At 41.3% G+C, this 13,248-nt stretch overlaps 1 long non-coding RNA gene across 1 annotated transcript; it reads left to right on the plus strand.

The window, feature by feature from the left end:
* Positions 1-9,160: 9,160 nt before the first annotated feature.
* LOC145552462 (uncharacterized) lies at positions 9,161-12,778 on the plus strand. Its single transcript, XR_014088523.1, has 2 exons — positions 9,161-9,522; positions 12,004-12,778. It is a non-coding gene; the product is annotated as an uncharacterized LOC145552462 (long non-coding RNA).
* The last annotated feature ends 470 nt before the right edge of the window (positions 12,779-13,248 follow it).

The raw sequence follows: 13,248 nt of genomic DNA on the forward strand, positions 1-13,248 counted from the left end.
AAAGAAACAAAGCTAGCTCTGCACCATGCAGACCCTCAGTTGGCTTGCAGAAAATGTCTAATAGTTATAGAGTTTTGGTGACCCCTGGTGGTCACTCTGCTACTAGTTCTGAGCTTTGGAGTGTGTTTCCCTGTGTGTGTGGCTGCAGGATAAACTGGTTCTTACCCCAGATAAGCCTCTGTGTCATGTCATATTCTGTATAAACCCAGTCAAATATAAGATTTTTTTTTCACAATAAATGTATTCAAATTAAAGGATGAAGTTTGAGATGATGCTGTTGCAATTAAATATTAAGTTATTTTAAAGCTTTTTCCAGATTTTTACCAAGGTTGCAGATAAATGCACACTCTACAGATATCTGTACACAGATGGTTAAAAAAATGCACCTTACAACAGAAAATTCCCATAAATGTTACATTATTTTCTTTGTTAAATGTGCGAACAAGCACTTAAGTTACCGTATTTGGGAAATTTCATTTTAAAGTATGTTCAGTTGTGTATCTAGAAGCACCTGTTTGCAAACTATAAAAACATTTTTAAATATAAGCAAAAGTCTTGAAGGTTTTTTAAGATACATCTTATACTAAAAGCATTGGAGTAGCGGTTCACATGACCCCTAACGTCCTTTTGCAGATCCTTACGGCCTGATCGGGCTCCTTGGCTCAGCCTTAGACCATTGTTATAAGCATGGCTGATCCCAGGCACTTGGAGCTGGAATGTGTTGGCATGCAATTTGTTTCCCAGGTGTCACTGGGGGGAAGAAAAAAGGAAAAACAACAAACCCACAGAACAGAGATGGACAGACCACAAAAATAAGCAAGGGCAGGCAGCTGGAGGTGAGAAACACCCAGCAGTCTGACTCTAGAGCTCCTTTTCCAGACATGAGGTCACGCATGCAACTACGCTCTGTTCGAACATGCAAAACAAGACACACAAAAAAAAAAAAAGCACAAGAGATTTACGACCGTTCCTGCTTTATCAGCTGTGTTCCTCCTCCCACTCAAACCAAAGATTTATATCTCCAGTGACAACCGTGCCTCTTGCTAACCTGGCAGGGAGTGTACGTGTAATAATCTGTGCAAGCAAACAGCTACTTGGCTGTTAATCCATTAACAGGGTGTTTACTTTGTTAAAAAAAAAAAAAAAAAAAACAGTTCTGGAGTCTCACTCGCGTTAGACATGACGGCGTACGTTAGAGTAGGAATGTGCGACCAGTTAGCTGCTTTGTGACACCCAGTTGTTGTGTCTGCGCCTCTAGAGCTACAACATGAGCAACGGCAAATAACCTAGATACCCACAACAGGCCAGGGGGAGAAGAGATCAGCTGTGTTGTGTCAGCAGACGCCACGCGTTAACAGTTTGTAAAAAAAAAAAAAAAAAATCAGTATGTTCTCACTCTCACTCCAGGTTTCGGTTTACCCCCTCTGTTTGTATTTTTGATGAACCCCTCTCTCGGTATCGCTTTCTGTTTCAGGACCTCGCCCCTCTCTCTCTCTGTCTAACTCACCAAAACAGGCAGCACATGGCCAGCACGAGTGAGTCACAGCCGACGGGTAACAAGTGCTTCTTCTCAGGGAGAGTCCCTCAATGTGTCCTTGTGATAGGGCAAATCCCCTGGAGTGTATCAGGTGTACAAGTCCTGTGGGGAACGCGAGGCTTGGTTCCAATTCCGGCAAACCAGTAGAAAGACGATGCCCTGTAAGACATTAGAGGTTCTGGATATTCAAAAATGGACACAGCAGATAAAAGAGTCTGATAGAATTTCACTAATAAAAATGGAGAACCAGTTATTTTATGTGGGTACATTTAACCTGCTTGCCTCAGCACAGTCTTGTGGTTCCAAAACTATCTTTTTGGGCTCCATTTTGGAAAAGAGGTCAACAGTTTTGGACAGGCAGTGGCTAAGATGGCCAAAATCTTCGATAGGAACTCCACTAGCCTTTCCGTTGCGTGATGTTACTAGCTTGATTTTCGTTGGAGTAGCAACTTTCATATAGAACATGCTATGGCACACTGTGTAGACGTTGTGTGTATCTGTCTCCCGTTGAAATAATCCCTGAGCTTTGCAGTGATATGGGAGTGAGCCATAGCTGACTGCTTTACCAGACACGCTGAACATCTTTCTAATTTTCTCAAGGTCACAGTAGGAACTGGAAGAAAATGGCCTTTCATCTTGTTATCCATTACCAACCTGTGATCTGATCCTTGCTCAATTTTAGACTTAGATAAATAATTGTTGTAATAGGTTAGCCATGCTAATGCTAAACCAGTTAGTTGGTTTTTTGTCTCTCAACTGAAGTTAGCTTTGCTAACCTACCTGCAGTAGGTTTCTCTGCAAACCTACTGCCATGGCTGGTTAGCATGGCAGTAGGTTAGCTATACTAAACTCAAATGGGAGTTACATTAGCCATGCAAACCTCAATTGCGAGTTACATTAGCCATTCTAAGCTACTGCAAGCAAAACAAGAACAAAAAACTCTTAAAGCTCAGCTCCAATCAAAGTTTACTTGCATCTAATGTACTAGTTTAGCGCAGATGCTAAACTAGCTTAAGCTATATGTGATGGACCGAGTTAAAAACAAGAGGAGTCACAGGATATTAATTAGAAAAATACGTTTTTTTTATTTTAACCCAAATATTATAAAATGACAAAAAGATTAACTGAGCTCATAAAAGAGGTCAAAGTAACAAAACTGAACTCAGGCAAAAATGTGAACAAACTGGCTGCACAAACAAACATAACTGACCTAACAAAGAAATGACACACAGGGGTTTATATACTGGCTGATCAGACCAATTAAGACACAATAGGGGTAACTAAACAATACAATTAAACACAAGAACAAATAACAGTACAGCTAAGTTTGGCTAAACTAAAGACTTCAAAAATGAAAATATTAAAGTTTAAATACTAATATTTACTTTCAATACAAAACTTATCTAAACAAAGAAACTACAAATTTCCCCTGCCAGCAGGAACTAGTGGTGTAGTCCAATCAGCATTTAAGCCTGCTGAGCCCTGGCCCCCATCTTTTGTCTGGCCACTCCAAGGCAGGTAAGTACCGGCAAAACACAAACAAAAGGTCAGTCTCAAGCAAACAAAGTTGATATAAATACACATGTTAACTAAATGTGCACGCCAACATAAAGAACAAATGTATCCAAATCAACTAGTACATGTTTTACTGAAACTAAAGTGTTGTGTTTAAATGAAAAAATAAATTGTGCATAAAAGAGTTACCAACTTCTGAGTGTGGCCACGGATTTGGCCATCACACTATAGCTAAAATCTTTCTCAATTGCAAATCTTCCAACAGTTGTTCATTTTTGTAGCTGAATTAATTTCTAATACAATGGATCCTCGCCAACTGGCAGTTCAGTATTCTTGGATTCACCTATTCGACATTCCTCAAAAGATCAAAACCTTATGTCGGAAACCTTACCCGGCCTTAAAATATACATTTACAGTCCGTTGTTTTGTTTTCAAGGCAGAATCTTAACAAGCACTCGTGGCTTGAAAATGACTTGATAATAGTTTTTCAGAAAGGTTCTTAAAGCACAGCATTTGTCTGCACTTATTTTTTTCCCCCATAAATTGATTGACTTAAATTGCTGGAGCTGTCAAGACATTTAGAGGCAAACAGCTTGTCATGGATGTGTGTCATCAGGAGTTGAATTAAGGAAGCCACAAATTTCAGTGTGTTTATCCTTTAAGGAGATGCTTTTAACTTTCACAGAGGCTACATGAAAACACCTACAGCGGCATGAAATTAAGTGGGGGATTTTTTTGTTTGTTTTTTTGTTTTTCTTCTTTCACTTTTTTTCTCCCCACCGACAAAGTCCTGGGTGGTCTCTGATGATGTATGGACGATTGTGGATGTTGTGGAGTGGGGGCTGATTCAGCAGAATCAGAGGAGTCAGATTAAATAAGGAGACTGGGCAGAACAGTTGTTAGCTAAGCAGCTACCTGTCACTCATGTTTGTTTTCACAGATGCAGCTTGACATTATGCCTTGTACCATTTTTTAAAAGATTTTTTTAACAACTTTATTCATAATGTAATTATTTTTTGTAATTGTCTCAATTCTACGTGTTGTTTACTGTAATAAAATGTAGCTATATGACTAATACATGTTATCTACCAGCACGACTCTCCTTTGATTGATCTGGTTTATGATTTGTTCTTATTTTTTTCCCCCCCTGTAGATCTAAGCATTTCTATTAACATTTAGCTCAATAATTTATAAAAGCATTTTTTTTCACAGTAAGAATTTTTATAGTAAAAGGACAAAATGTCTCTTGACATAGGACAAATCGGTGAACTGAGCGTAAGCCGTGCAGTAAACACACCTGCAGGTACAAGGCTGCCATGTCTTTGTTTTTGATTATCTCCATAGCAACTTTTCCGAATCTAACCGGATGGCCTAATATCTCTGTCCAGACAACAAAATGATGAGTCTGTTGCAAAACGCCTCTCCTTGATGCTGTGGTGAAGGTTTGACTAGACCTTTATAAACCAAAAAGCTATTTTTGTCCTCAGAAATAAAAAAAAACAATATCTATAGGAAGTTTGCTGTCATTCCGTTTCTGTTTCTACAGTGGATTGATACATTTAGGATGTTGATATTTGTGTAAAATGAAATAATAATCTGAAAAAAGATAAACTTTCCATTTTAATCTAAACATCTGTTGGTTCTTTATAATTTTTTTTTTGTTAAAGTTATTACAAACCTTGGACTACAAACTGGTGGAAACCATCAGTCAAAAGGTTGGTCGCCATGGTGACTGAAAGTGAGCCAGAGAACAGACTTTGCAGACCATGAAGTTTTGAGTTCCACTTGCTTGTCAAACTTTAACTGCTAGCTGTCATTTTCCCTCAGGAACAAACCACAAACATGCCAATAACGTGGCTACTGTTTACAGAGTTAGCGTGTCACAAGATTACACCTAATTAAAAAAAAAAGAAGATGGATGGGTGGCAGAAAAAAAACAAAACAAGTCTTCTGTAAAATCTGATAGCTGCTATTTTTGGTACTGGTGAGAATTAAACACAGAACTAAATATAGAATTTTGCACAAGAAAATAAATAAATAAAAACAATGTGAAAAGAAAACAGCTTTTACTTCTCACTTTTGCATGTGACTCCTCGCTTACAGACACTTTGATGCGTGCAAGTGCGTGTTTGTTTATCTTACGGACACAAAGGGAGCTGATCGGATCGCTGTCATCAGGTATGTGTTAGACAACACCTGCTGATATAAACTCTTAAAGAGAGGCTAAAAGGCTCTCGAACACAGTGTCACTTAGTGGTTATGAATCCAATAATTACCGCTGAGGGCTAATAACAGGTTGGAGGAGCACGTTTAAGCCCGCTCTGCCCAGCACATGTTTGCAAACGCACCTCGCACCTTGCACACGCAGGCACACACACACACACCCACTGTCAGCAGGAACAATAGCCAAGCGCAGTCAGTCATATAACCTCCACCTTGCGTGCTTGTTTTTTTTTTTTTTTTAATCGAGTGCACACACAGGCCCACACCCTGCTTTCAGTATGCTCCAGTATGTCCTGTATGCATACTGCATGTACAGAACACGGTGGCCTGGTCCTGCAGGTTAACAGGCAGGACTGAAAAATGACAGGGTGTGGAATTTTTTTTGCAAGACCGGGCCTGCAGGAGGTTCTGTTTTCTCTGCAAAGCCGGCAGTAAAAGCCAGAAATGAAGAGAGATGCGGTTCCCGGTTTTGTGTGTGTGTGTGTGTGTGTGCGTGTGTGTGCGTGTGTATGTGTGTGTGTGTGTGTGTGTGTGTGTGTGCGTGTGTGTGCGTGTGTGTGTGTGTGTGTGCGTGTGTGTGTGGGTCAAATTTACATATACTTACCGGTAACTGTCAGAGCGGTTGAAATCAAATGTTCACATGTAAAATAAGATGTTACCTTTTTTATTGTAAACTTTTCCTCTTCTATATCGCTAAGATTTACCAAAACTACTTATTATTCTGCCATTTCCTAAACATCAAAGTAATAAAAGACAGATTTTGTTACGTTCTGCCTTCAAACCCAACAGTTTACACACACTAAGTACACACACTAAAAGTGTAAGTCATTAGACAGCCCGGATGATGATGATGTCATGGCTTTGCAAGCTTCTAAAAAGATTAATTTACAAGTTAGAGTTCACTAGACACACATGTGGATCTATTTTAAGACGGTATACCTCAAACCTTTTTGCGTGGCATCATGGGAAAAGAAATCAGGTAGGATATCAGGAAAACACTGAGGACCTCCACTACGTTTCATTCTTTGGGTCCGATCTTCAAATGCTGGTTGAAGCAGCTAGCAAAGAGCTAGCAACCGTAGACAAACTCCTGAAAAGCCATTCAGCAAGGAAGAAGCCATCGCTCCAAAAGCGACATAAGCTGTAGTTTCCAAGCTTCAGCCTCACATAGCAGCCCTTCCCCACTCAGCTCCTTCACACTAGTCAGCAGCAATTAGCAAACACCTGGTGGAACTAAGAAATCTGCTGAACTCGTTATAAGCTATACGCTATTCTCAGTGCAAGTCTGGTAAAACTTTGAAGGTTTAATAGAGCAGCCATGTTGTGATGACTTCTTGAAGGCGGAGTTTCAGAAAGAGCAGGAGCTTCTTAAAGAGACAGAGGCCCAATTTCAAGGCTTTAAGTTACTTTTAAGTCAGATTTGACATTTACAACATTCATTTTTGTAACAGCTAAAGGTAACAGTTACTTGATTGTGCTATAAAATGTCAATATGTTGCTGAAAAACACATAATACTGCCCCTTTAAGTGCAGGAGTGTTTGGTCCGCTTCATAAAATGGATGGCATCACAAGAAAAGAAGATTATGTAAAAATATTAAAAGGAGCATCTGAAATCACCAGCCAGGAAATTAATGCTTGGACAAACTCAGCTCAATGTCTTGGAGTGGCTATCAAAAAGCCCTGATCTTAGTTTCTCATTGAAAGTTAGTTGCCAGACCTGAAAAGGTGTGTGAGCAAACTCGGCTCCACCGGTTCTGTCAAAAGGAATGGGGCAAAAGTCCAGCATATGGTGAGAATCTTATTGTTTTGTCTTTTTTTTCTTTTCTTTTACAGTCCAGGTATCTGGAATCAGGAAAGGTTCCCACTGCAATTAAGCGCTGCAGTAACATTCCCAACAGCTTCTTAAAGACGTGGTTTAGGCCGGAGGAGTGGGAAACGCTCCAGTCAGCGTCCTGGCACCGCATCGCCTACTCCTTCTAGCTGCAAAGCCACAAATCTTGACCGTTTGATGGGCGTGTGAGTCCAGGTCCTTTCTAGGCAACATGTGCCAAGAAATGTGAACCACACCTTCAGCCTTGCACAACTTCCCCGGTCCTCTCAGCGCGCACGCGCTCCGCAAACACAGCCAAGCGTTTCGGTCTCGGCGCTCTGCTGCCAGCCCGCTTTTAATTGGCGCCCATCCCTAACGGCCTTAATTACACAGCCGGGCTTCTGAGGGCGCAGAGTGGGCTGTCAGCAAGCGAAGCCCTGACCCTTTATGCCGAGTGACAGTTTGCTTGACTCAGCATCACGCGGGCAGTGTTTACTGGACCTGTCCACCACAATCAACACTCCTACATCTGGCCTTGCAGTGAGCGGCCTGCTGTTCGCCCTTATCGCAGCGCAGAGGGGAGAGCGGGCCGGCTGATGGGAAACAGAGAACGAAGGGAGGCTTTTGTCTGTCCTCATCCGCATCAGAATGTGCTCATTTAGACAAACTCAGCAGAAATTTCACAGAGACACATTTAGGACTTAAAAAAAAAAGTATTTATAACTCTTGAATTTTCTACAGCTAGAGACGCAGTGATCCAATATGAATAATTCCAGATCGGGTATCGGTAAGGGCAGATCTATTCAATCTGATTCTATGCTTTTGCGGTCTGAGCGACGTCATTCTCTATTATTTATTTGACACGTAGAATTTCTAATTTCACTTCCTGAATCATTGGAAAGACTGTTTGCTTTTACATATTTCTCCAAAGTTATTAAATTAAATGCCATTATTTTATTATTCATTTTACATTGGCTGTTCTACTCCTAATTGCACTGACTGAATAACTTAAAGTTGTTTTTACATATTTGACCGAGCTTGTGAAGCTATTGGTGTATTTAAATGTGCTGTACTGATGGAAGTGTTAAATAAATTTGCATTTCAGTACATTTATGTCCGCGTTTAACTTTTTAAGTGAATTTAGTGCTGTTTCTTCCTATCGGATCGGTATGAGCCGATACTAAACCTCAGATGTCTGTATCGATATCGGAAGTGAAAAAAGCGGATCGGCGCATCAGCGAGTTTGAAAAGTAAAAAATTATCAACTTTTGAAGCTCAGAAATTGTTTAGAAATGTTAAGATAAAAATTTGCAAAAAACATTTCTGCAATTAATATCAACATTTCTAGCAAACATTTTGTCTAGCAAATTTTCGAGTTTTCAAACTCAAAAATATTTGAGGTTTTTGGCAGAGTATTACTCCTTCTTTTTCTCTATCTCTTACATACTCTACATACTCCGTAGTAATAACTGGACGTTGCCACTGACGCAAACTACAAAGAAGAAAACAGGAAGTAGTCCTGAGTGAGGCACGTCTCTTTTAACATTGTGAGAACAAACTTGTTTCCGAGTGATCTTAATTACACTTCTTATTTAATGGAAACGCCGCAATTGCGAAATATGTTTTTACATACGCATCAGCAAAATATTGACAAAATTCTGTGCATATTTGTAATAGAAACTGAAGTGATTCCCTCTTCTATTATGCTAAATCTGAAATATTTGTAGACATAAATTCAAATATTTTAAGTACTGGTGTTAGCGGCACATTTTAATGACAAAAAAAAACAGTAAGGAAATATTTAAACGTGGATATGCAACATCGCACTTAGCATGGAATAAAAACTGAAGTGATTCCCTCCTACTGGATGTCTATATGTCACTCTTAATTTGCACAATCAGCACAAAGTTTGAGAGAAGCCCATGAGTTGAAGCTGATCCCTTCAGACAAGCCCTCAAAAGAAAGTGAGGGGGATGCAGGCGCAGCAACTGCCTCCAAACAACCAAACACAGACGGGCCGATGACTTCAGTGGGACAAAGCTGCTGACCCCGCATGACGTCTCACTTCTTCCACATCCTCCATCCAGGGTGAACTTGAACTTGAACTTCAGCGTCTCTGATCTGTGCAGCCAGGAGAAGTCATCCGAGAAGTCCTCTGAAGTGTCGAAAACACGGTAAAAAAAAAAAGAAAAAAAAAGGTATGCGTTTGTTGCATACCTGTCTACAAAGAGCGACAGCAGCTGTGGTTTTGGGAGATAATTACAGGAGAGGGAATAAAAGATTGTGTTCAAGAGGCGCTTGACAACGGCGCTGTCATGGAGGATTAGAGCCTCGTTGAAGTGGTGCCTCTCGTGACCTTTCAACTCCTTCTGTGCGGGGTCAGCACGGATTCAGGATGGTCTCACTCCCGCTCTCAGCTGCAGAGTTTGTCCTCAGGTAAAGTCGGCTGTCGTCCTGATTCAACGTGGCTTTGATGTACCAAGTTTTTAACTGGAGTCCAAATCTTGACGTGTTAAAACGGTCTTCAGTGCAAATTCAAACTAAATTTCACTTTGTATATGCACCATTATGCGAGACGCACAGCATGGTTTCATACCTAGAAGTAAGAAACGAAAAGCAAACGACATCAGACGGACAGATGCGCGAGGCTGCAGCCATTATGGGAGGCGCTGCCCTTTGACTAGATGCGAAAAAAGAACATTAGGAAAGTGGGAAAACAAATGTCATATCAACGCCTCGACACAAACAGCAACAAACACACAACACCATAACAACATCGTACATGTGGGATGGGGCTTCCAACACAGGCTGCCCAAGCTAGTAGCGATGCTGCCGCCTGGTGTGTCACATCTTGACGTGCCAGTAACCAGGTAGCTGGATGACGCTGCTAACTGTCAGCTAGTATCCTAACAACTAGGATCCACCGACTTTGTTTGGCGTCAGGCTCAAAGCGCAGACAGTTGCCTTGCGCGCAACAATCCGACGAAATAATTCGATTTGAACGCGGAACGTTTTGGTCCTGTTACCATGTAAGGTATCGCAGAGCTCACCATTGGATGTGACAAGCCAATCAGAAGACAGTTTTTGAGTTTACCTATGAGTCAGAACCTGAGACTTTCCAGGCTCTATCATTATATTACTGAGCAATAAAAAGAAAAAAAAAGAAAAAACACATCAAATTTAATTAAGCCAACATTAACCACCCAAGCCGATTTATTAATGTGACTCATTATTGTTTGTGTACGTTTAAATATCGAGTTGGAAATTAGATGTTGTTGCAGCACTGCTATAATTTTCAGGCCACGTGTTTTTACTCCCTGTAATTTCTCTCTATTTTGTTGGATCTGGGGATTTTGAGAAGTTACTATAAACCATTAACATGATGCAGAGGTGAGGATATGAAGGTGCTGATTATTTATTTATTTATTCAGTTTTATTTAACAAAATCAGACTTCCGTTATGAATTCAGGGAACACATAATGGGTTACTCTCTAATTTTGCAACACAATTAACTAAACCAACTATTTTTGGCACCTCTTGAATTCCATACATAATGTTACAACAACAAGCAGCACTTGTGTCATAATCTCCAGGCTTGCAATTAAAAACCAGCCCCAGTGTTGCTTCTGAATATCTTTAAAATGTTACTGAAAGTGAATTACTGTGCACAATTATGCTATGTATGCCCACATAATGTTTGGGTGATGCTTTTTCACAAACCTCTGTGGTAGTGTTGGATCACAGCACATTTTACCTTCAATTTCTTTGCTCTCTTAAGAGGATGTAGACAGAAAGCAGGTAAACAATCCAGTAAAAACGGAGGAGGACATATTGGCAAACGGCCAGGGATCCTCAGCAGGCCAGTTTGCTTTCTAGGCACAGTTGCACTGTGACCCACTTTGTGTTTGGTGTGAGGTGTTTCCAAAGCTCAGGTCGCTTGACTCAAGTCCAAGTGAAGTATAAAAGTCAAGCCCCAGTTTTTTTTTTAATGATTTCAATCAAATAGAGTCTAAAGTCATCACATCTGAGTCTCGGGTTTTTTACTCGACTCCATGTCAGACGAATCAAGTGTAACCACAGCACAAGATACGTGTAGTGTTGGTTACTTTGTGTATAAAATATACTGAAGTTGTTCAACCATCAACATTCCGCAAGTTGCTGTGAAACTTTTATCATTAAATTTCCTTTGACATTTTAGTATTATGTACTTTTTAGCCACACAGTGCAATTGTATTGCATAATTAAGTAACTATGTTACCTTAAATTGTTATAAAAATGCTATTTATGTGTCAAATATGACTTAATAGAAATTTGACTTCTTAATTTTATGCCTTGAAATTGGGCCTCTGTCTCTTTAAGAAGCTCCTGCTCTTTCTGAAACTCCGCCTTCAGGAAGTCATCACAGCATGGCTCCTGTATTAACCCTTTAACGATTTTACCAGAGTTGCACTGAGAAGCAGCTTGTATAATAAGCTCAGCTGATGTTCAGGTCCACCAGCTAATTGGTGTTGGCTTGTCTGAAGGAGCTTAATGAGGGAGAGCAGGGCTGCTCTGTGAGGCGGTGCTAGGTCCAACTAGCTGTTTTGCACAGCTGAATGGTTGCCAAGAGAGATTAGGGGATTTCTGAAACATGCATGAAAGAACCAAAACAACACTCCAGGTATGTTTTGATGAGGGAATAACATTATTTAAAGCTCAAAAAAGTCAATTTTACATAATACTGTCCGTTTAAGTGAGATAATACCGGAGAGGTGTTTTCAATCGATCACCTATGAACTCATCTCAACCAGACCAGTATAAATCACTGATATCTTAACCGTCTTATTTATGCCGCACAACAAATGTTCATCTGTTGCACAAGCAATTTCCCATCAATTTACACCCTTTCCCCTTTTTCCCTCCTCTTTCCCCACCAAGGCTTACAGACGTCCAACTGTCTGACTGACATAATTAGTCCCGTTCGGCAGCTCGGCCCCTATAGAGGAGGATGAAACAATCCCTGAGACAAACATTAACCCTGGCCCTGACCCTGCAGCCTGTCAAGAAGATGAACGTCTACGACAGGAGTGGAGTGGGAGAGGATGGGGATGGTGGGGGTAAAAAAAACAACACAGCATTCAATTTCCAGTAAGCCAGGAAGGTGGAGGAGGGAGGGGGGATTTTGGGAAGTTTTGTGACTCATCACTTTTTCTTTTCTACCAGCTCTCAGCATCAAACGCCGGAGCTAGAATACCTCCACGGTGGATCTCAACGATCCCCTTTAACACGGCCCTGCAGCCGGGGTCACAGCTGTCTGCGCCGGCTGTGACCCCGACATGCCCCCAGGAGACGCGTCGCTTCAACACCTGAGCAGAGAAGAAGAAGGTAAAAAAAAACCAAAAAAAACCAAACAACAACAAAAAAAGAAGCATGCAACGACTTGAACCCCCGCTTGCTCACTCACACCCTTCGCTTTGCCACTCAGGTCCATTCTTGCAGGTGTGACTGTTTTTTTTTTTTTCTTTTTTGGGTCGAACGGGAGTGAGTCAATGGATGCATGCGCGAGGAGTTCAGAACTCACCCGCTGCGTCTCGTGCCACAACAACATGCTGACGAACGCCTCGTAAAGTGATGACGCGGCTCGAATGCAGGAGCTTTTACAGCAGTTTTCTGGGGGACCCATAATGGAAAGTGCTTAAATTCTCATTGAGCAGACCACAGGCTGTATAGTTTGACTTTTATTTCTCCTATTTTTGTGCCAGTTTCTTTTGGTGTGACTGTATTACACTCTGCTGAACTGACTGATTTGTGGTCAGGTACTTTCCCCCAGCAGCCCCTCTCCACCCCCACACAGACCTCCTATTAGGGGCCTTTGGGAGCTTTTCTCCCCGCTGCTTCATCTGTCCCTCTCAAACACACACTCAGGATATTTATCACTCTTTAATGACAGACTCCACAAAGGGGTGATGTCACCAACCGCGGCATAACAAGGTCCAACAACAGGGCAGCCAGTCCCACACTTCTCCCAGCTGGACCGCAGCGAACCACAAGCGACTGATGGACCTCGGTCTCACTGGGCCCCTCTGTGCCAGCGTGGATATTTGGCACACAGGGCCTTAATGCTGCTGGTGACTAACATTGAGTAATCAAAACAGTCGTAGAAACTTAGCTGCTTTCACAATG

Source organism: Poecilia reticulata, chromosome 8, assembly GCF_904066995.2.
Source record: "Poecilia reticulata chromosome 8, P_reticulata-male-v2, whole genome shotgun sequence".
Classification (NCBI taxonomy): Eukaryota; Metazoa; Chordata; class Actinopteri; order Cyprinodontiformes; family Poeciliidae; genus Poecilia; species Poecilia reticulata.